Below are 25,706 nucleotides of genomic sequence, written 5' to 3'. Positions count from 1 at the left end.
CTTGGGGGGATTATTAGAGCCTTGGATATGTCAATGAACAGTAGCAAGATTGATTTGGATGGATTTTTTGTTTTTTTGTAGTGTCAGATTTACAAAAATAGTTACGTTGTTACCACTAAGGGACAAAAGTGTCCTCTTTTAAAATGCCATAAAAATGGCATATGTTAATATTTTTTTCTGCTTTTTTTTACATAAATCTTTTCATCTACTTCAGTCCTAATCATAAATACCAAATGTTTGATTATTTTCAATATTTTAACCCTTTATATGCCAATGTTTGTGATGGCATCCAAAATTTATCGTAAAAAAACACACAAAAAATGAAATATTTTCAATAATCTAAATGCAAAGTGGATTTTTCTTGGGGGGATTATTAGAGCCTTGGATATGTCAATAAATGGAAGCAAGATTGATTTTGATGGATTATTATTAGTAGTATTAGTATTGTTTTTTTGTGCTGTGTACAAACAACTCCCATTGAAATCCAATGAACCTACTGTTTTGTACTTTGCACCTGCACCTGTGTGTCTTTGAAGTAAAAGGATACATGTTATAGATCAAACGCCTCAATTAGACACACACTGCATCATCGTGTGGTATGGCAGCACTATGGCCGGGACCCCAAACGCCTGCAGAAAGGATCACCAGGACTCTACTGCCCTCTCTGCAGAATATCTACAAGCATAGAGTCCGCAGGAGAGCTGCCTCCATAACTAAGGACCCCACCTGCCCCCAACACAGACTGTTCACACTCCTACCTTCAGGAAGGAGGTACAGGAGTGTGAAATACAGGACCTTGAGACTGTTCTTCTTCCCCACTGCCATCAGAGTCCTCAAGAGCTGACAGGAGTCTACAATCACAGACTAAAATCATGCCATGTTCACTTTCCAGCTTCTGTTTACATTTTTTCAGTACATTGTTTTCATTTCATTTGCATATCGATATTTGCACTTCGTCTTCATCTTCTCGCGCTTATCCGGGTCCGGGTCGCGGGGGCAGCAGCTTCAGCAGGGAAGCCCAGACAGCCCTCTCCCCAGCCTCTTCAGCCAGCTCCTCCGGAGGAACCCCCAGGCGTTCCCAGGCCAGACGAGAGATGTAATCCCTCCATCGTGTCCTGTGTCCGACCCGAGGTCTCCTTCCAGTGGGACATGCCCGAAACACCTCTCCCGGGAGGCGTCCAGGAGGCATCCTTACCAGATGACCTAGCCACCTCAACTGACTCCTCTCGACGTGGAGTAGCATCGGTTCTACTCTGAGCTCCTCCCGTATGTCCGAGCTCCTTACCCAATCTCTAAGGCTGAGCCCGACCACCCTGCGAAAGAAACTCATTTCGGCCGCTTGTATTTGCGATCTTGTTCTTTCGGTCATTACCCAAAGTTCATGACCATAGGTGAGGGTTGGAACGTAGATCAACGGGTAAATTGAGAGCCTCACCTTTCAGCTTAGCTCTCTCTTCACCACGACCGACCGGTTAAGTATCCACATCACTGCAGATACTGCTCCGATCCGCCTGGTGATCTCCTGCTCCCTCCTACCTTCACTCGATACGATATTTGCACTAGTTATCTTATATTTTTGTATTATATGTATCTTTTTATATTCTAATTGTAAGATTTTTTTTTTATATTCGTAGGCATTTGGGTGGACGGCAAAAGAAGAATTTCATTGTGCAGGGAAACATGTTTCTACACTGTGCATATGAAAATAAACTCTTTGAATCTTGAACATACACACGCACACACACACGCGCGCGCGCGCGCGCACACACACACACACACACACACACACACACACACACACACACACACACACACACACACACACACACAATCAATGCAAGGATCCCTTTCTCCTCATGACCAATAACATCACTTTTATATCATAAGAAATTTGGGAGCTCCAAATCACAGCAACTGTGGAAAATACATTTGCAAAGTTCACACATCCTTTTGCTGCAGTTCCTGTGTATGAGGGTGAACTGAACTCACACACATGTACACACACGCACAAACACACACAACATTCCTGATGCCATTGATGTACTTTTCTGTTCAACATTTTTAAATATTTATGTATTTATGTTTTACTTCTAGAGCGATCGAAGTTGTTGGACACTGCACTTCTAATTGAAATGCATTGTATGTAATGCATTGTGATGCCATCACAAACACTGGCATATAAAGGGTTAAAATATTGAAAATAATCAAACATTTGGTATTTATGATTAGGACTGAAGTAGATGAAAAGATTTATGTAAAAAAAAGCAGAAAAAAATATTAACATATGCCATTTTTATGGCATTTTTGAAGAGGACACTTTTGTCCCTTAGTGGTAACAACGTAACTATTTTTGTAAATCTGACACTACAAAAAAACTAAAAATCCATCCAAATCAATCTTGCTACTGTTCATTGACATATCCAAGGCTCTAATAATCCCCCCAAGAAAAATCCACTTTGCATTCAGATTATTGAAAATATTTCATTTTTTGTGTGTTTTTTTTACAATAAATTTTGGATGTCATCACAAACACTGGCATATAAAGGGTTAAAATATTGAAAATAATCAAACATTTGGTATTTATGATTAGGACTGAAGTAGATGAAAAGATTTATGTAAAAAAAAGCAGAAAAAAATATTAACATATGCCATTTTTATGGCTTTTTAAAAGAGGACACTTTTGTCCCTTAGTGGTAACAACATAACTATTTAGGTTACACAGTGTAAAAATAGAGTATTATGGGATTTGTTTTTGAAATATCAAAATTTGTTCAAAAATACACACCTTTACCAAATATCATAGCAGCAAGCATAACCAACACTGAGTAATCAAAAAAATAAAATCTGAAAAGGACACTTTTGTCCATATCAGGCATAAGGGTTAAAGGCCTCCATAGACATGGGGTGTCACTTAGGGTGTAAGGTTTGCAGGATCATAGATGCAAACTGAGCTCAACTAAAAACACAGAAATATTTCAAAAATATTCACTGTACATACAGTACAGTACAGTTGTTCACTTTTATATATTCATAGACTATTTATTGTGGTTGTGTCCATTACATTTTTGTGTGTGCAATTTTTTACAGTGATATTTTTTATTAATAGTCTAACAATCATATTAAAGGTAAATATTCATGCACGCAAATTCATTATAATTTAAAAGTTCAACATGTCTTTCCTGCTTTAGTGGTTTCTCTTCAGCTGTATAACTACACCTCTCCCTGGTAGGGTACAGATGGCATAGGGACAGTTAGACTTTAATGTCCCAGACTGTTCATGAACTTTGCATGCCAATAACAAGCAGAGAAACACCATTACAGGAGAGTGGAACACCAATTTAGAGCTACAACATAACGCACATGAGATACGACATAACATGATTAAAAAACGGGTGTTTCCTCAGCCATTTAGCCTCTTTAGTGCTGCTACACCTGCAGGTACCAGTCCTTCCCCAAGGGCCAGAGTGAAGCGAGAATTGTTCTTATAGCTTTGTTGTGGGGAAATCTATTATCTTTGCAGCATTGTGAGCTTGTAGAGGACACAAGAGGAAAAGTAGAGCAAGATAGGTTGAATACTTTGGTATAACTGAAGGAAGAGATGGTGAGAAGGAGATGATATATAAATAGTTGGATGCACATGCCTCCTATATTGAGTCAGAGGTCAGCGTCAACTTGTAACACCTCTGTACCAATAAGGATTTACTGATGTGCTCAAAGACATTTCAGCCAGGTCGAATGGCAAACTGAGTGTTGAGAGTGTTGAAAGAAGGGTTTGTTAACTCAGCTTGTTCAGCTTGTTCAATCACTCTGCTGGTTGAGATACCACGGGTACATGGCTGCTTATATCTTATTGTCATTATCTAATAGAGCAATGTGAGTGTAATGAGAAAAATAGAAAAGAACATTGAGTATGGTAAACAAAAATAGCTTGTCAGTGGCATGTGATGAAAAAAAACAATGACAAGAAACAAGATTAAAACACTGATTCACAGTTTCAACATAAGAAAATGCATAAAGTCCACCACGAATAATCCTACTTACCAAGTAATTAAGTTATATTAAAAAAAAAAAAGAAATACATGAAACCAAAGTATAACGTTCTGTCTGTTAATTTTATTTTATTGTTTTTAAATATACTGTAACATTAACATTATTAAGAAGTTAACGGTTCTGGGAACTCTAATATCATGTAAATGTGCATTTTTTTAACAGATTTAAAAGAAGAAAGAATGGGTGTTGGATTGGTGATATCAATTTTCCTGGTGCTAACAGGTGAGCTAAATGATGACAAGCCTATTTACTATTATTCTAAATGCATTGATGCAAAACAGGGGAAAATCAGTACAAAACAAAGAAACCACATAAACAATTTATAATCTGTATATCATGGTTCATTGCTGAAGGTATTAGGTGTTGAACGACTTTCATTTTTTTTAAGTCAACTAATATGTGGTGAAAGTCCAGTAGACGTCGACTAGTCATGACGTCACACATAAAAACACAGTAAACACACAAGCTTATCAATACTGTGCACTGCAGAAATGTATAGCCTATAAATTGACACCACGTGCTGTAAGATAGGATAATGTACATTCTGAAGTTTTGAAATGTGTTCATGAGTGGAAGGAAATTAAAGAAATGGTTAGGGTGTTAGGAATTACTGAAATATTGACAGAGCAAGCGCACTAATTTAGATTCAAACAAATTCCAACATTTGCGAAATATTTAAACGGTAATGTTTGGTCTTTAAACTGATGTCTGATATTCTAAAACAGAAATTTGACCAGCTTGTGATTAGTGGATTTAGTGGAAAATTAAGAACTTAAAGAATTAATTTTTGTACATTTCCAATAGTTGCTGTGAAACCAGCATATACTGAAACAACAACCACAGCACTGGCTACAACAACTACCGCAGCAATCACAACAACCACTGCCTCCACTACAACAACAACTGTGCCAACCACAACAACCACTGCATCAACCACGGCATCCACAACAACAACGGCACCAACTACAACAACGAATGCATCAACTACAACAACAACCATTGCACCAACAACAACCACTACACCAACTACAACAACGACTGCACCAGCCACAACAACTACCACAGCACTGACTACAACAATCACTTCACCCACTACAACAACAACCAATGCATCAACCACGGCACCCACTACAACAGAACCAACTACAACAACGACTGCATCAACTACGTCCACTGCACCAACTACAACAACCACCACACTCACTACAACAATGACTGCACCAAGCACAGCACTGACTACAACAACTGCATCAACTACAACAACAACAGCACCAACTACAACAACAAATGCACCAACTACGACAACAACCATTGCACCAACAACAACCACTACACCAAATACAACAGCTAGTGCACCAAATACAACAACTACTGCAGTTTCTACAACATCGACAGCACCAACTACAACAACCACTACACTCACTACGACAACCACTGCGCCAAACACAACAACAACCACGGCACAGACTACAACAACAATCACTGCAGAAATGACAACAACCACTGCATCAACCACGGTATCCACAACAACAACAACGGCACCAACTACAACAACGAATGCATCAACTACAACAATAACCATTGCACCAACAACAACCACTACACCAACTACAACAGCTACTGCACCAAATACAACAACAACCTCGGCACAGACTACAACAACAATCACTTCACCCACTACAACAACAACCAATGCCTCAACCACGGCACCCACTACTATAACAACGGCACCAACTACAACAACGACTGCATCAACTACAACATCCACTGCACCAACTACAACAACCACCACACTCACTACAACAACAACCACTGCACCAACCACAACGACAACCAAGGCACAGACTACAACAACAACCACGGCACCAACTACAACAACGGCCACGCCAACTACAACAACAACGTCTGTGCCAACTACAACAACAACCACTAAAGCAGCCACAACTACAACCACTGCACCAACCACAACAACCACTATGGCATCAAGTGTAGCCCTTGCAAGGAGAGTTGTGACTTTCAGATCAGTTCTTGACAAATTTACAGATGACTTGCTGGATCCATCATCAACAGGCTTTAAAAATCGAAAATCCACAATAAAAAGACAGGTAAGCCTTCTTATTCACGCAGATATTGTTTCATCTTAAATCAGCAGAATCAAACTCAAAAAGAAATTAGAATTTAGACAAATACAACAAAGCTGAAACATTTATAAAATAACCTGTGGTTAGAAATGTTTAATTAAAAAAACATATGAGGCTTTTCCAAAGGTTTATCACACAAAATACATTCAACATTTTTCTGTTGCAAAAATCTTGGCCCACACCAGACCAAAAGATTAAGTTTGTGTTCTAATTTGACCTAAGTTTACAAATTAAACTAATGACAGAGACAATTAAAAACACCCCACTTCACAATCTAGCTCATGTTAACATGGAACAAACAATAAAGAAAGTTTGTATTTTGTTTTTGCAGCTTGAACCCCTCTACCAAAGTCAGTTTGATTCTTTCAACTCCTTGGATGTGGTGTCTTTCAGGTAATTTGAATATTTTGACTAATCATTTTCACATCAGGAATATTGACTTTAGTCAGACATTTCACAAACTGTGAACTTTTATTTTGGCAGACGTGGATCAATCATCAACATCATGGACATAATGTTTACAGAAACATCTGTTCCTGACAACACTGAAATTCAGAATGTTTTGATCAATGCAGCTTCCAACGTTACCAACTTTGACATTGAAGGCAGCTCCATCACCGTTACTGGCACATGTAAGTATTGATTAGAGTTAAATGAACATAAAGAATCGAAAGTTCCTCACTTATTTCTTAACCTAATGTCTGGTTCCCCTTCACTTCTCACTTTCAGCTTCAAGTATAGTGAGCCACAAGATCAGTCTCCTCACTGCTTCCTGCGTGGTGCTGTTTTCATGGCTACTGACAAGCCAGCAATAGCATCTATGCTGACTTCCATTATTTATCCCATATCCAATAGCCAACTGACATGAATGTCATCACTGGTTTGAAAAAGGACTTTGCTGTCAGTAAAATCAGCAGTCATGGTCGTTTTAGGTGTTGTGGCTTCAAATTAACTTGCTTTCTGACAATGGATAACTTGCTTACTGACAGTGAATTAGTTACTGAACACATTTCTCTTCTTCATTGTCCAGGATTCTGTTCCAGACAAAATAACATAGCCAACTGCCATTTTGTGTTGACTACCAAAAGTTACAAAAGCACAGAAATTAAAAATGACTGAGAATACACAGCTACATTGTTGTTCAATGTTGAAGTGTTCCCCACGCTGGTTTACACTGTTGGATGTAGTCATCAGTTTAAAAATAACTGGTGAAATATGCACACATGATTGGCTGACACATCACCACGTCACTGGAATGCTGAAAAAAAAGCCTTGATATTTGGCATGTCACGTTTGCCATGTAGCAACAATAATCAGGTGCAAATTTGTTACTTCATGTTGTTGGCTTTCATTGAAAGTCCCTTGAAAAATCACTAGAATAATAAATCAGTCTAAAATCACCATATATTGAGTCTTGGGATGTCAGAAAGTAAGAGGACAATTACTGACAAGAGTTGAAATGTATTCTGCTTAACTGCTTTAGCAAAACGTAACTTAGTGGAGATTACAATAAATATCTTGTTTAGATTTGGTCTACAAACAAATATTACTTGTTAAAATGTTGTTGCAAAATTGTTGCTGTTCTACTTTAATTCTAAAATTATCTAAACATGTTCTGTAGTTTGCAAATGCAGTAAAATGTATGTTTAAGTTTCATGTGATAGCATAACAAAAGATAGCACAGTTTGTAACAGAATTGTAGATAAGGGGGGAAAGTGTTTTCAACAAAAACAAAGCAAAAAGGGAAGCTCAATGGCGGTTGCTCAAACACATAGACCCAATATATAGCTTTACTGATAGGCATACGTATATCAAGAGCATGCTTTATTAATTTTCAAGATGTATTTATTTACTCATACAGGTCTATATTCTGTGGGATTTTCTTGTAGCCTGTGTAATCTTTGTCTTTACAATGACCAGAATACAAGATCTTGAATATAAAATGTCAACAAATAGCAAAAAATTGGATTTTTTGCTATTCTTGTAGAGACAGTGGATTAGACTGAAGGTCAGGGGCTTAAATGAAAACCCCAGTGATGTTCACATGTAATACGCTTAATTCGTGAATGTTATTTTTCTCTTTCATTTATTCTTGCATTAAACAATAAGAGATGACTAAAAACATCCTCGAGAAATGTGTGCCAAATCTGTTCTTCCCCAGCTTAATGTGTTGGTAATTTGCATTCAATGTTACAGTCAGTTCTTGTCTACCTAAGATCATTGATGAATTGCATTCTGTCTTTTTTCTGTCAAGAAAGGAGGAAAATAAGCCTTTCTTCATCTGAGATGGAAACTTTTCTTAATTAAATTTAGTTAAGCGTAAGCAGTGGTTTTGCCTGCCTGTGAAAAGCACAAGCCATGAGGCAAATCAGGAGAATTAAAAATTTGAATAGCTGGGGGAAGGTGAGAAAAATTCAAAGGGTTGGAAAGCATGGAAACCTATGTAACTTAATACTGAAGTACATCAGTCTCTTCCACCTCTCTTGCCTTTGCAGCTATATTTGAATAGTTATACAACTGCTACACAACAGTTTCACTAGAAATGATCAGAAAGTAGAACTGCCGCCTTGTGGTTCTATGCCTACGACAACCAGCCAAATTGGAGTTGATTTCACCATGTCTGTCCAGACCTATATAATAAACTGGATTTGGTGAGGAACACAATTACATTGACCTTTGACCACCAAATGGTAATTAGTTCATCCTTGACTCCTTGACTTAGCCTAGAATCTAGATGCGCCCCTAGCGGCAGCAAATTACATTTGCTTCCAGGGGCAGTCTAGTTACTCTCCGTTGACTTGAGATTTCGAAAAATCCAAGATGGACTGGGCCAATCACGAGTCGGTGGGCGGGCTTAACATGATGACGACTGACCTGCGATCATAAGTTCCGTGAATTACGCGTGAATTCCCCATCCTGCTAGAACTACTAGAGCGATGGCTGCTGCTAGCGAACAACTTTCTTTCGAATCGGCTTTGGCCGCCACTCTGAAAGACTTGAAGTTAAGCTTTTCTCTGAGAAAAGAACAAGAAACTGCACTGAGGTCGTTCTTACAAAAGAAGGATGTATTTGGAGTTTTGCCAGCCGGATACGGCAAAAGTTTGATCCACAGCTTAAAAATGATTAATGCAGGAGAAACTCAACCTGTAGGCGAACTCATAAAAAAAACAAAAAAAAACAGGATGCAACAAGAACTATTTAATATCTATTAGGATAAGTTTTTTCCACAACATATGCAAGGAACTCTCTTTTCCGTCGCTCTGACTACGTCACCTTCTTCTTTGCTCTGATTGGTTGTAGCGCTATCCTATTGCGTGGAGAGGGAGTTTGAAAGACAACCGTTTATCCCACCCCTCCGGTTGAGCCCTGTTTATGGCGAGTGCCCAGACCCTACATTTAATGTGGGTCTGGCTCGTCAGGCTATCCTTGACTAGTAGTATGTGTCAAATTTGAAAAAAAAATCAAATAAAATCCCAGAAGGTGGGATAGATGGAGTACCTGGTGGGACCATTTGTTGCTTTTAGCCAGACATTGGTCATGGATTTGGTGACAAAAACTTTGGTGCCACACTTCAATCAGTTCATTTAAAAGGCATTTACAGCACAAATGTAAATCCAGATTCGTGGATGGTTAAATTGTGTAAATTGAGCGTGGCAATGGAGGAGACAATCATGAAATAATACGTGAAAGATTTAGAATATTGATTTTCCAGGTGGACAAAAAGTTTATGTTATTGTTCAACGGCCAACTGGTAGCTGCAATGTGGGACACACTGTTTTTTACTCACTTTTTAAGGTGGTCTCTACTCTGTAATGTTTATTATTTTTAAACTGTAATAGTATTATATTTCTACCACCGCTATTCCAGGTAGGAGGTTCTGTATTTTCTGGATCTTATACTTGGTGTAAAAAAGATGTCAATAGTGGAGCGTACAGAATACTGCAGACAGTTACATCTTATTAAAAGTCTGTATTAACTCTATTCAATTCAATTCAGTTAATTAAAAAGTTCTTTACATATTGTCTGTATCTGTTTTTGCTAAACTCCGGCATGTGAAAGCAATGAAATATTTAAAATACTGATTTTCCTCGGTGTACCACTAAATGCAATAATAATGCAATCATTTCTTGCAATAATCTAGATGAACATTATTCAAAAATTGTAAATTCGTTCAACAAAATGTTACAAAAAAAAAATAAACTTATCAGTATGTTGTCATCCTTCTAACAAGTTTCCCACAATGGAGTTTCTGCTTAATGACGTAAACTTGATGCCATTATCTCTCAAAGTATGTCATGAACTCCTAAATATAATATTAAGTATGTTTATGAATCATAGTCATGGAATTTTCTAATTGCTCTTTGGCATGTATCCTTTTCTAAAGAAGAGGCCTCACCCAGTGTGTTAAACATCTGTCTACTGTACAGTACATATCCTACAATGAATGTAACAAAAACACAATGACTCTCAAACAAAAGGACAGCAGGAGGGAAACATTACTGAAGATGATTCACCCCTATAATGTATCTTTTAACAAAGGTTTATTTTTTTATTTTTTTATTTTTTTGACAAGAGGCCTTTCTTCTTGTTTGCACATGTCCTTGTAAACCATGTGCTTTATTTTTAGAAATGTGAAGAACCTAAATGGCTCATTAGACTATCCCACAAGACACCTGAAACAGCCAGAGGCGCTCTGGAGCACCATACTTTGAGCAAAAGAAATCTACCTGTATCCAAATGACATGAAGAAAAAGTATGGAGAAGTGCATCGGGATATACTGTCTGCTCCGATTCAGTCACATGCTGAGTTTCTGATGTTAAGAAAATGACTGTTCCTCATCGGCTGTGTCGGTCACTTCATTTTAACCAAGTCGAGCAGTTTGAAAACAAAACCAAAGGCAGAAAGGCCATGAACAAACAACAACTGATGACAGCTACAGGAAAGGCCTGGTAATATGCATCTATGGTTTCCAGACTCCAGGTAGTCATAACATGCAAATAATTTTAAGCATTAAAAGTAATAAAAATTATGATTTATTTTGATTAGATTAACCACTCACATTACATATAAACCCCTGAAAATCGGAGTGTTCCCGACAGTCCAAAGACATGCTCATTAGGTTAATTGGTAATTCTAAATTGGCCATAGGTGTGCATGTGAGTGTGAATGGTTGTCTGTCTCTATGTGTTAGTCCTGCAATAGATTGGCGACCTGTCCAGGGTGTACCCTGCCTCTCACCCAATGACAGCTGGGATAGGAGCATGTAAGTTACACTACCGGTCAAAAGTTTTAGAACACGCTAATTTTTCCAGTTATTTATTGCAATTCAAGTCAAGTCCAAATAAATAGAATTATACAAAAAGGCCTCTTTCAGGGAACATGAAGTGGGTTAACAATTTAAAGCTGTTCTGCAGCAATGAAAGTTGAATCAGCATTGAAAGCTGGTGCTATTAATTCCTACAGGAGTTCCAACTTTTCTAGGTTACTTACAACCCCCTCTGTCTGCATAAAAGCAGTGTTGGAACACACTGTGGTACCAGACCCTCATGAGCATCAGGTGAACAGTACTGTACTTCAGAAAGTAGTGTGTTGCTACAAAAATTTCTTCACCATCAAAAGGCACTCAGTAACTGGGGGAAACTCTGACAGGAAGAGGTCTGGCAGACCCAAAGCCACAACTGAATCAGAGGACAAGTTTCTGAGAGTTAACAGCTTGTGTGATAGGCGGCTCACAGGACAACAGCTCCAAGCACAGCTTAATAGTGGTTGCAGTAAGGAAGTCTCAGTTTCAACTGTGAAGAGAAGACTTCGAGCTGCAGGTTTGACAGGACGAGTTGCAGCAAGAAAGCTGTTGCTAAGATGTCAGAATAAGACAAAGAGGCTCGCCTGGGCCATGAAACACCGCCATTGGACTGCTGAAGACTGGAAGAAGGTATTATGGACTGATAAATCAAAATTTCAAATCTTCGGTTCATCACGCGGGATCTTTGTACACCGTCGAGTAGATGAGAGGATGGTTCAACAGTGTGTGACATCAACTGTCAAACATGGAGGAGTGTCATGGTCTCTGGCTGTTTTGCTGGATCCAGGGTCAGTGACTTGTACAGGGTGAGAGGCACCCTAAACCAAAACGGCATTCTGCAGCACCATGCAATACCCTCTGGTATGCGCCTAGTTGGTCAGAGGTTCATCCTACAGCAAGATAATGACCCAAAACACAAATCCAAGCTATGCCAGAACTACCTCAGGAAAAAAGAACAAGATGGTAAGCTTGAAAACATTGAGTGGCCTTCACAGTCTCCAGACTTAAACCCCATCGAGCTGGTTTGGGATGAACTGGACAGAAGAGTGAAAGCCAAGCCACCTCCAAGTGCCACACATTTATGGGAACTTCTGCAACAGACTTGGGAAAAACTTTCTGAAGAATATTTGATTTCTATTGTAGAAAGAATGCCACGAGTGAGTTCAGCTGTCATATCTGCCAAAGGTGGCTACTTTGATGAGTCAAAAGTTTAGAATACATTTTGGTCTATGGTCATAGATTTTCTCCTGGAGTATGCTATCTGCTTGTAATATAGCATTAACCATCCGACCGCCCAACCTATAGGATATAGAATGTAGGTTGCATCAGACCAAAATAAAGCCATAGATCTCAAAGCTGTGAGCCCCACTGGCCCCACTGATGTCAGCTGAAGAAAAATGCCAATTTAGTGGGAGCAAAGCCTAGATGTCAATGTGATGAAAATATTCAATAATAGAATCTTGTTCATCCAGTTGACCATGGGAGATCTCTATATTTATCTGTTTGTTACGTGCAGTGACAACAAGTTCCACTGAACAAAAGAAGGGAGTAGGCCCATGGTATTGAGCCAAGTAATATGCAGGCTGACAGAACCTATTCAAAAATATGTTTCTGCCCATCCTTTGCGAAAAATATTTATTATCTTTGAGTCACGTCACTAGCTTTTGTTCCATTAGAATACTTAAAGGCCTCCACAGACAAGGGGTGTCACTTAGGGTGGAAGGTTTGCAGGATCATCAATGTGAACTGAGCTCAACTAAAAACACAGACATACTTTAAAAACATATACAGCTGATACAAGCAGGGAAATACCAACTTATCATCTGAAAACTTTTCACTTTGGGTAAGTACAATTGTGGACTTTTATATATTTATAGACTGTATTGTGGCTGTTTCTGTTGTGTTTTTGTGTGTTTTAGCTATTCACGTTATAGTGATATTTTTTATATTCTATATTCTATTATAATTTACGAGTTCAACATATCTTTCTTGGCATGTTGTCAAATCCTGCTTCAGTGTGTTCTCTTTATCTGACTAAATGAAAAAGAATTCAAACTGTTCATGGACTCTGCATGTCAATAACAAGCAGCGAAACTCGGTTACAGCAGAGTTGAACAGAGTTCTAACATAACACACATGAGATACTACATAACATGATTAAAAAACATGTGGTTCCTCAGTTGTTTAGCCTCTTTCGTGCTGCTATGAATGCAAGTACCAGTCCTTCTGCACCTGTGGGTCCTGTCCCTACACCCTGAGGGCAAGAGTGAAACAGCAACAGACAGGTTGTGTAATGTCCTGGGCTATGACAACTGAAATGTGTGACATGGCCTTACAATTGAGTTCTTATAACTTTATTGTGGGGAAATCCATTATCTTCACAGCATTTTTGGTTGTATGCATACGCTTGACTTTGTAATAGATTGCTTGTAGAGGACACAGGTGGAGAAGTAGAGCAAGATAGGTTGAATACTTTGGTATAACTGAAGTAAGAGATGGAGAGAAGGCGATGATACAATAATAGTTGGATGTTGGCATATACACTATATTACCAAAAGTATTCGCTCACCTGCCTTTACTCATTCTATGAACTGAAGTGCCATCCCATTCCTAACTCATAGAATTCAATATGATGTCGGTCCACCTTTTGCAGCTATTACAGCTTCAACTCTTCTGGGAAGACTGTCCACAAGGTTGAGGAGAGTGTTTATAGGAATTTTTGACCATTCTTCCAAAAGCGCATTGGTGAGGTCACACACTGATGTTGGTCGAGAAGGCCTGGCTCTCAGTCTCCGCTCTAATTCATCCCAAAGGTGTTCTATCGGGTTCAGGTCAGGACTCTGTGCAGGCCAGTCAAGTTCATCCACACCAGACTCTGTCATCCACGTCTTTATGGACCTTGCTTTGTGCACTGGTGCACAGTCATGTTGGAAGAGGAAGGGGCCCGCTCCAAACTGTTCCCACAAGGTTGGGAGCATGGAATTGTCCAAAATGTTTTGGTATCCTGAAGCATTCAATGTTCCTTTCACTGGAACTAAGGGGCCAAGCCCAGCTCCTGAAAAACAACCCCATACCATAATTCCTCCTCCACCAAATTTCACAGTTGGCACAATGCAATCTGAAATGTACCGTTCTCCTGGCAACCTCCAAACCCAGACTCGTCCATCAGATTGCCAGATGGTAAAGCGTGATTCATCACTCCAGAGAACGCGTCTCCACTGCTCTAGAGGCCAGTGGCGGCGTGCTTTACACCATTGCATCCGACGCCTTGCATTGCACTTGGTGATGTGTGGCTTGGCTGCAGCTGCTCGGCCATGGAAACCCATTCCATGAAGCTCTCTGCGTACTGTACTTGGGCTAATCTGAAGGTCACATGAAGTTTGTAGCTCTGTAGCAATTGACTGTGCAGAAAGTCGGCGACCTCTTTGCACTATGCGCTTCAGCATCCGCTGACCCCTCTCCGTCACTTTACGTGGCCTACCACTTCGTGGCTGAGTTGCTGTTTTTCCCAAACACTTCCATTTTGTTATAATAGAGCTGACAGTTGACTGTGGAATATTTAGGAGCGAGGAAATTTCACGACTGGATTTGTTGCACAAGTGGCATCCTATGACAGTTCCACGCTGGAATTCACTGAGCTCCTGAGAGCGGCCCATTCTTTCACAAATGTCTTGTTTCACAGTCTGCATGCCTGAGTGCTTGAATTTATACACCTGGGGCCAGGCCAAGTGATTAGAACACCTGATTCTGATCATTTGAATGGGTGAGCGAATACTTTTGGTAATATAGTGTAGCTCCTATATTGAGTCAGAGGTCAGGGTCAATTTGTAACACCCCTGTACCAGAGCCATAGAGAGAGAGAGTTGCGACACTCCCATAGACCTCCGTTGTAAAAAATGGCGGCGCTTTTAACCGCCTACTTCCGGGATTTGAAAATCGGATTAGTTACAAACACTGTCATTTGGGCGTTGGACCTCATTCACTTACATTGCTGCGCATCGAGTTGTTCCAGAGGTAAGTTGCTGAAATATCGACCTCTTTTCAATTGTCAACTGTCTATATTGTATCAGAGGCCCTTTGCGATGGTCTTCATTTGTATATGCACAGCGTAATTATTTATATTTTATCTTGGTTGTTTCAACCAATTTTCTAGCATTGCCTGCTAGCTAATTAACCAGCGCGACTTCCCCTGCTGTGAAGGTAGTTCGGTAATGAATCGCTACCACCTTTATAGCAACTTTTATTTAATTGAATTTTGGGATATACTAACTTTTCATTATGTGACGTGTTGGCTGTACTTAATTTGTTGTACTGTTCCTGTTCCATGTTCACTTGGCTAGTGTACAATTTGCCCAGCGCTACTTGCTGATGCTTGATGAGATGCTGATAGATTGCTATCCCATGCCATGAGCTCGTGATCAGGGTATGTCAAGGCATTGTCAGGACTCGTGATTTGAGCGAGGGTTATTTAATTAGGAATGACGGGAATTTTAGGACTGGCGAGTTTGGCGTTGTGGTCCCTGGGGGTGGCCACTCATCAGAAGAAGTGAGCTAGCTTCTAGGCGAATTCTGAACGGACCGCCATGGCACCCTTTGCGTTATCACGAAGGTAGGCTAATAGCTGAATCGGAATTTATAAGCAAAATCACGGGAATCAATAGCCTAATACAGCCCAGTTGTGCTCAAATGAATATCATGAGACGTCTACCATCAGATGAATGATACGGAAAAGTTAAGTTAGAGCCTCTAAAGCCAGTGCTACTACCCATGCGAACATGAACACTAAGCTTTTCCCTCCAAAAATGTAGCCTAAAACTTATGTAAGTAATATAAGTTTTTCGTTGTCACCCTGCCTCTCCAAATGCAAAACTGACATTAACAAAAATGTAATAATGTAATAACAGCTGAAAAAGTACTTGGGTGTGTGTTTTATTTTATATTTACCATTCAATAATGCAATCGCTGCTGTCAGTCCCATGGAAGAACATGACAGCCAGCGTATGTTTAGGAACTAATTGGGTTTACATGAACCACGTGACAGCCATAGCAGCGACATCAAAGAGTGTCGCAACTCTCTCTCTCTATGGCTCTGCCCTGTACCAATGTACTCAAGAACATTTCAGCCAGGTCGAATGGCAAACTGAGTGTTTAGAGTGTTGAAAGAGGGGTCTGTTAATAGAATAGAATAGAATAGAAAGCCTTTATTGTCATTATACACAGTACAATGAGATTTAAGCAGCTCCTTAAAAGTGCACCCAGCGCAATGTATAAATACGTAAATAAAAACTATAACTATCAAACCCCGACAACAGTACACAGACAGACAAATAAAAACAGAGGTAGTATAGAGGTACAGTGCAAATAATTATGTCAGTTTTCAGTGCAAGTTTGAGTTCAGTATGGTGACAGCTTTGGGGAAGAAACTGTCCCTGAGTCAATTTGTTCTGGCAGATATGGACCTGTAACGCCTGCCAGAAGGCAACAGGTTGACTCAGTGAACAAGCTTGTTAAATCACTTTACAGGTTGAGATAGCACGGGAACATGGCTGTTTATATTTTATTGTCATTATCTAATAGAGGAATGAGGACAAATAAGAAAAGAAAATCGAGTATGGCAAACAAAATTTGTCAGTGGCATGTGAGATTAACCAGATTAAAACACTGATTCACTGTTTCAACACAAGGAAATGCATAAAGGTCACAATAAATTATAAATAATCGTACTCACCAAGGAATTAATCTAAGATTAATCTAAACACACACAAAAATACATGAAACCAAACAACTAATATAACATTCTGTTGAATTATTTGAGTGTTTTTTATAGACTGTAATACTAACAGTTTTAAGAAGTTAATAGTTGGGAATGGTTGGGAACTCCAAAACGAAAGCATATAGCCTGCAACTTATAAAAATGTGCCTTTTTTTTTTTAAAACAGATTTAAAGAAGAAAGAATGGCTGTTGGATTTGTGATATCAATTCTCCTGGTGCTAACAGGTGAGCCTCATGATAATAAACTTATTTACTATTATAGAAAATGCATTTTACCAGTTTGTGATTACTGGATTTAGTGGACTATTGAGTATTTCAATAATAAATTATTTCTATATTTACACTAGCTGCTGTGAAACAAGTAACTACACAAGATGGTACAACAACCACCAGTGCGCCAACCACAACAACAACAACAACAACGGCACCAACTACAACAACTACGGCAGCAACTACAACCACAACAAGAACTGTAGCAAGTACAACAACTTCCGCTCCAACTACAACAACTACTGTACCCACTGCAACAACAACCACTGCATTCACCACAACAATGACCACTGCACTAAAAACAACTTCTGCAGCAACTACGACAACAACCGCTGCACCAACTACAACAACTACAGCAGCAATGACAACAACAACGACTGAGCCAACTACAACAACAACGACTGAACCAATTACAACATCAACCACTGCACCCGGCACAACAAGAACCACTGCACCAACAACAACAACTTCTGCAGTAGCGACAACAACAACCCTTACACCCACTACAACAACAACCACTGTGCCAACCACAATAACCACAGCAACTACAACAACAACCACTGCACCAACTACAACGACAACGGCTGAGCCAACGACAACAACAACCACTGCACCAACCACAACGACCACTGCACCAACAACAACTTCCACTGTACCAACTACAACAAGTACTACAGCAACCACTACAAAGACAACCGCGGCAGCAACCACAACAACCACGGCAGCAACTACAACAACAACCACTGCACCAACTACAACAACAACCACTGCACCAACTACAACAACGACCACACCAACGACAACGACAACGGCTCAGCCAATTACAACAACAACCACTGCACCAACTACAACAAGTACTGCACCAACTACAACGACTACAGCAGTAACTACAACATCAACTGCACCAACGACAACAACAACCCCAACACCCACTACAACAACAACCACTGTGCCAACCACAACAACCACGGCACCAACTACAGCAACATCAACTTTACCAACGACAACAATGACTGCAGCAACTACAACAGCGACTGAGCCAACTACAACAACCACTGCAGCCACCACAACAACAACCACAGCACCAACAACAACTTCGGCAGCAACGACAACAACAACCACTGCAGCAACTACAACAATGACCACCCCAACTACAACAACAACAGCTGAGCCAACGACAACAACAACCGCTGCACCCACGACAACAACGGCCACAGCACCAACAACAACTTCCGCAGCAACTACAACAACAACAACTGCACCAACTACAACAAGTACTACAGCAACCACAACAACTACGGCAGTAACTACAACATCCACTGCACCAACTACAACAACAACCCCCTCACCCACTACAACGACAACCACGGCGCCAACCACAATAACCATAGCACCAACTACAACAACATCAACTTCACCAACTACAACAACGACAACACCAACTACAACAACAGCGGCTGAGCCAACTAAAACAACAACCACTCCATCCACCACAACAACATCAACTGCGCCAACGACAACAACAACCACCACACCCACTACAACAACAACCGCTGCACCAACTATAACATCAACTTCACCAACGACAACAATGACCACACCAACTACAACAACGGCTGAGACAACTACAACAACAACCACTGCACCTCCCACAACAACGACCACTGCGGCAAGAACAATGACTACGGCAATAACTACAGCATCCCCTGCACCAACTACAACAACAACCCCCACACTCACTACAACAACAACAGCTGAGCCAACTACAACAACAACTACTGCACCTACCACAACAACCACTGCAGCAACAACAATGACTACGGCAGTAACTACAACATCAACTGGGCCAAGGACAACAACAACCACCACACCCACTACAACAACAACCACTCTGCCAACCACAACAACTGTGGCACCAACTACAACATCACCTTCACCAACGACAACAACGACCACACCAACTACAACAACGACTGAGCCAACTACGACAATGGCTGAGACAACTACAACAACAACCACTGCACCTCCCACAACAACGACCACTGCGGCAAGAACAATGACTACGGCAATAACTACAGCATCCCCTGCACCAACTACAACAACAACCCCCACACTCACTACAACAACAACAGCTGAGCCAACTACAACAACAACTACTGCACCTACCACAACAACCACTGCAGCAACAACAATGACTACGGCAGTAACTACAACATCCCCTGCACCAACTACAACAACAACCCCCACACCCACTACAACAACAACTGTCCTGTCAACCACAACAACCACGGCACCAACTACAACAACAACCACAGCAACTACAACAACAATGGCTGAGCCAACTACAACAACAACCACTGCACCAACAACAACAACCACTGCACCAACTACAACAAGTACTACAGCAACCACAACGACTACGGCAGTAACTACAACATCCACTGCACCAGCTACAACAACAACCCCCACACCCACTACAACAACTTTTCTGCCAACCACAACAACCACGGCACCAACTACAACAACAACCACAGCAACTACAACAACAACGGCTGAGCCAACTACAACAACAACCACTGCACCAACAACAACTACCACTGCACCAGCTACAACGACTACGGCAGTAACTACAACATCAACTGCGCCAATGACAACAACAACCCCAAAACCCACTACAACAACAACCACTCCACCAACCACAACAACGACGGCACCAACTACAACAACATCAACTTTACAAACTACAACAACGACCGCAGCAAGTACAACAACGACTGAGCCAACTACAGCAGCAACCACTGCACAAACAACAACTTCTGCAGCAACTACAACAACCACTGCACCAACTACAACAACGACCACACCAACTACAACGACAACGGCTGAGCCAACGACAACAACAACCACTGCACCAACCACAACAACGACCACTACACCAACAACAACAACTTCCACTGTACCAACTACAACAAGTACTACAGCAACCACTACAAAGACAACCGCGGTGGCAACCACAACAACCACTTCACCAAAAACAAGAACCACTGCACCAACAACAACAACGACCACAGCACCAACAACAACTTCAGCAGCAACTACAACAACAACCACTGCAGCAACTACAACAACAACCGCTGCATCCACGACAACAACGGCCACAGCACCAACAACAACTTCTGCAGCAACTACAACAACAACAACTGCACCAACCACAACAAGTACTACAGCAACCACAACAACTACAGCAGTAACTACAACATCCACTGCACCAACTACAACAACAACCCCCTCACCCACTACAACGACAACCACGGCGCCAACCACAACAACCATGGCACCAACTACAACAACATCAACTTCACCAACTACAACAACGACCACACCAACTACAACAACAACGGCTGAGCCAACTACAACAACAACCACTCCATCCACTGCACCGACAACAACAACCACTGCACCAACCACAACAACTACTGCACCAACAACAATGACTACGACAGTAACTACAACATCAACTGCGACAACGACAAACACCACACCCACTACAACAACAACCACTCTGCCAACCACAACAACCGCTGCACCAACTTCAACATCGACTTCACCAACGACAACAATGACCACACCAACTACAACAACGACTGAGCCAACTACAACAACGGCTGGGACAACTACAACAACAACCACAGCAACTACAACAACAATGGCTGAGCCAACTACAACAACAACCACTGCACCAACAACAACAACCACTGCACCAAATACAACAAGTACTACAGCAACCACAACGACTACGGCAGTAACTACAACATCCACTGCACCAGCTACAACAACAACCCCCACACCCACTACAACAACAACTTTTCTGCCAACCACAACAACCACGGCACCAACTACAACAACAACCACAGCAACTACAACAACAACGGCTGAGCCAACTACAACAACAACCACTGCACCAACAACAACTACCACTGCACCAGCTACAACGACTACGGCAGTAACTACAACATCAACTGCGCCAATGACAACAACAACCCCAAAACCCACTACAACAACAACCACTCCATCAACCACAACAGCGACGGCACCAACTACAACAACATCAACTTTACAAACTACAACAACGACCGCAGCAAGTACAACAACGACTGAGCCAACTACAGCAGCAACCACTGCACAAACAACAACTTCTGCAGCAACTACAACAACCACTGCACCAACTACAACAACGACCACACCAACTACAACGACAACGGCTGAGCCAACGACAACAACAACCACTGCACCAACCACAACAACGACCACTACACCAACAACAACAACTTCCACTGTACCAACTACAACAAGTACTACAGCAACCACTACAAAGACAACCGCGGTGGCAACCACAACAACCACTTCACCAACAACAAGAACCACTGCACCAACAACAAGAACCACTGCACCAACAACAACAACGACCACAGCACCAACAACAACTTCAGCAGCAACTACAACAACAACCACTGCAGCAACTACAACAACAACCGCTGCATCCACGACAACAACGGCCACAGCACCAACAACAACTTCTGCAGCAACTACAACAACAACAACTGCACCAACCACAACAAGTACTACAGCAACCACAACAACTACAGCAGTAACTACAACATCCACTGCACCAACTACAACAACAACCCCCTCACCCACTACAACGACAACCACGGCGCCAACCACAACAACCATGGCACCAACTACAACAACGTCAACTTCACCAACTACAACAACGACCACACCAACTACAACAACAACGGCTGAGCCAACTACAACAACAACCACTCCATCCACCACAACAACGACCACTGCACCGACAACAACAACCACTGCACCAACCACAACAAGTACTGCACCAACAACAATGACTACGGCAGTAACTACAACATCAACTGCGCCAACGACAACCACCACACCCACTACAACAACAACCACTCTGCCAACCACAACAACCGCTGCACCAACAACAACAACTTCCACTGTACCAACTACAACAAGTACTACAGCAACCACTACAAAGACAACCGCGGTGGCAACCACAACAACCACTTCACCAACAACAAGAACCACTGCACCAACAACAACAACAACCACAGCACCAACAACAACTTCAGCAGCAACTACAACAACAACCACTGCAGCAACTACAACAACAACCGCTGCATCCACGACAACAACGGCCACAGCACCAACAACAACAACAACTGCACCAACCACAACAAGTACTACAGCAACCACAACAACTACAGCAGTAACTACAACATCCACTGCACCAACTACAACAACAACCCCCTCACCCACTACAACGACAACCACGGCGCCAACCACAACAACCATGGCACCAACTACAACAACATCAACTTCACCAACTACAACAACGACCACACCAACTACAACAACAACGGCTGAGCCAACTACAACAATAACCACTCCATCCACCACAACAACGACCACTGCACCGACAACAACAACCACTGCACCAACCACAACAAGTACTGCACCAACAACAATGACTACGGCAGTAACTACAACATCAACTGCGCCAACGACAACCACCACACCCACTACAACAACAACCACTCTGCCAACCACAACAACCGCTGCACCAACTACAACATCGACTTCACCAACGACAACAATGACCACACCAACTACAACAACGACTGAGCCAACTACAACAACGGCTGGGACAACTACAACAACAACCACTGCACCTACCACAACAACCACTGCAGTAACAACAATGACTACGGCAGTAACTACAACATCCCCTGCATCAACTACAACAACAACCCCCACACCCACTACAACAACAACTGTCCCGCCAACCACAACAACCACGGCACCAACTGCAACAACAACCACAGCAACTACAACAACAACGGCTGAGCCAACTACAACAACCACTCCACCCACCACAACAACGACAACTGCACCAACAACAACAACCACTGCACCAACCACAACAAGTACTGCACCAACAACAACGACTACGGCAGTAACTACAACATCAACTGCGCCAACGACAACAACAACCCCCACATCCACCACAACAACAACCACGGCACCGACTACAACAACATCAATTTCACCAACTACAACAACGACCACACCAATTACAACAACAACGGCTGCGCCAACCACTACACCCACAACAACGACAACTGCACCAACAACAACAACGTCTGCAGCAACTACAGCAACAACCACTGCACCAACTACAACAAGTACTGCAGCAACCACAACGACTATGGCAGTAACTACAACATCCCCTGTACCAACTACAACAACAACCACTCTGCCAACCACAACAATGACCACACCAACTACAACAACGACTGAGCTGACAACAGCAACAACCACTTCCCCAACAACAAGAACCACTGCACCAACAACAACAACCACGTCAGTAACTACAACATCAACTGCATCAACGACAACAACAACCACCACGCCCACTACAACAACAACCACTCTGCCAACCACAACAACCGCGGCACCAACGACAACATCAACTTCACCAACGACAACAACGACCACACCAGCGACAACAACGACTGAGCCAACTGCAACAACAACCACTGCACCTACCACAACAACGACCACTGCAGCAACAACAATGACCACGACATTAACTACAACATCCCCTGCACCAACTACAACAACATTCCCCACACCCACTACAACAACAACTGTTCTGCCAACCACAACAACCACTGCACCGACAACAACGACCACTGCACCAACTGCAACAAGTATTGCATCAACTACAACGACTACGGCAGTAACTACAACATCGACTGTGCCAACGACAACAACCCTCACACCCACTACAACAACAACCACTCCACCAACCACAACAACGACGGCACCAACTACAACAACAACAAATGTACCAACTACAACAACAACTGAGCCAACTACAGCAACAATCACTGCACAAACAACAACCACTGCAGCAACTACAACAAGAACAACTCCATCAACTACAACTAGTACGAAAGCAACCACAACGACTACGGCAGTAACTACAACATCCACTGCACCAACCACAACAACCATGGCACCAACTACAACAACATCAACTCCACTAACTACAACAACGACCACACCAACTACCACAACGGCTGAGCCAACTACAAGAACAACCACTCCACCCGCCACAACAACGAGCACTTCACCAACAACAACAACCACTGCACCAACGACAACAAGTACTACACCAACAACAACGACTACGGCAGTAACTACAACATCAACTGCGCCAACGACAACAACAACCACCACACCCACTACAACGACAACCACGGTGCCAACCACAACAACCATGGCACCAACTACAAACACATCAACTTCACCAACTACAACAACGACCACACCAACTACAACAACAACGGCTGAGCCAACAACAACAACAACCACTCCATCCACCACAACAACGACCAATGCACCGACAAGAACAACCACTGCACCAACCACAAGTACTGCACCAACAACAATGACTACGGCAGTAACTACAACATCAACTGCGCCAACGACAACGACAACCACCACACCCACTACAACAACAACCACTCTGCCAACCACAACAACCGCGGCACCAACTACAACATTGACTTCATCAACGACAACAATGACCACACCAACTACAACAACGACTGAGCCAACTACAACAACGGCTGAGACAACTACAACAACAACCACTGCACCTACCACAACAACCACTGCAGCAACAACAATGACTACGGCAGTAACTACAACATCCCCTGCACCAACTACAACAACAACCCCCACACCCACTACAGCAACAACTGTCCCGCCAACCACAACAACCACGGCACCAACTACAACAATAACCACAGCAACTACAACAACGACTGTGCCAACGACAACAACCCTCACACCCACTACAACAACAACCACTCCACCAACCACAACAACGACGGCACCAACTACAACAACATCAAATATACCAACTACAACAACAACCACAGCAACTACAACATCGACTGTGCCAACAACAACAACCCTCACACCCACTACAGCAACAACTGTCCCGCCAACCACAACAACCACGGCACCAACTACAACAACAACCACAGCAACTACAACAACAACGGCTGAGCC

General features: G+C 42.0%; 1 protein-coding gene across 1 annotated transcript in view; it reads left to right on the top strand.

The window, feature by feature from the left end:
* Positions 1-19,867, top strand: part of LOC311491327 (uncharacterized protein) — a gene marked incomplete at its 5' end in the record, with an annotated part of 314,565 nt that extends 294,698 nt beyond the window's left edge. The window contains one exon of the mRNA XM_084549233.1: positions 19,853-19,867. The remainder of the gene's footprint in view (positions 1-19,852) is intronic.
* Positions 19,868-25,706: the final 5,839 nt, after the last annotated feature.

Source organism: Chelon labrosus, assembly GCF_963514085.1.
Source record: "Chelon labrosus genome assembly, chromosome: 1".
Taxonomy (NCBI): domain Eukaryota; kingdom Metazoa; phylum Chordata; class Actinopteri; order Mugiliformes; family Mugilidae; genus Chelon; species Chelon labrosus.
Note: the sequence above shows the minus strand (reverse complement) of the source record. Positions and strands in the feature narration are given on the sequence as shown.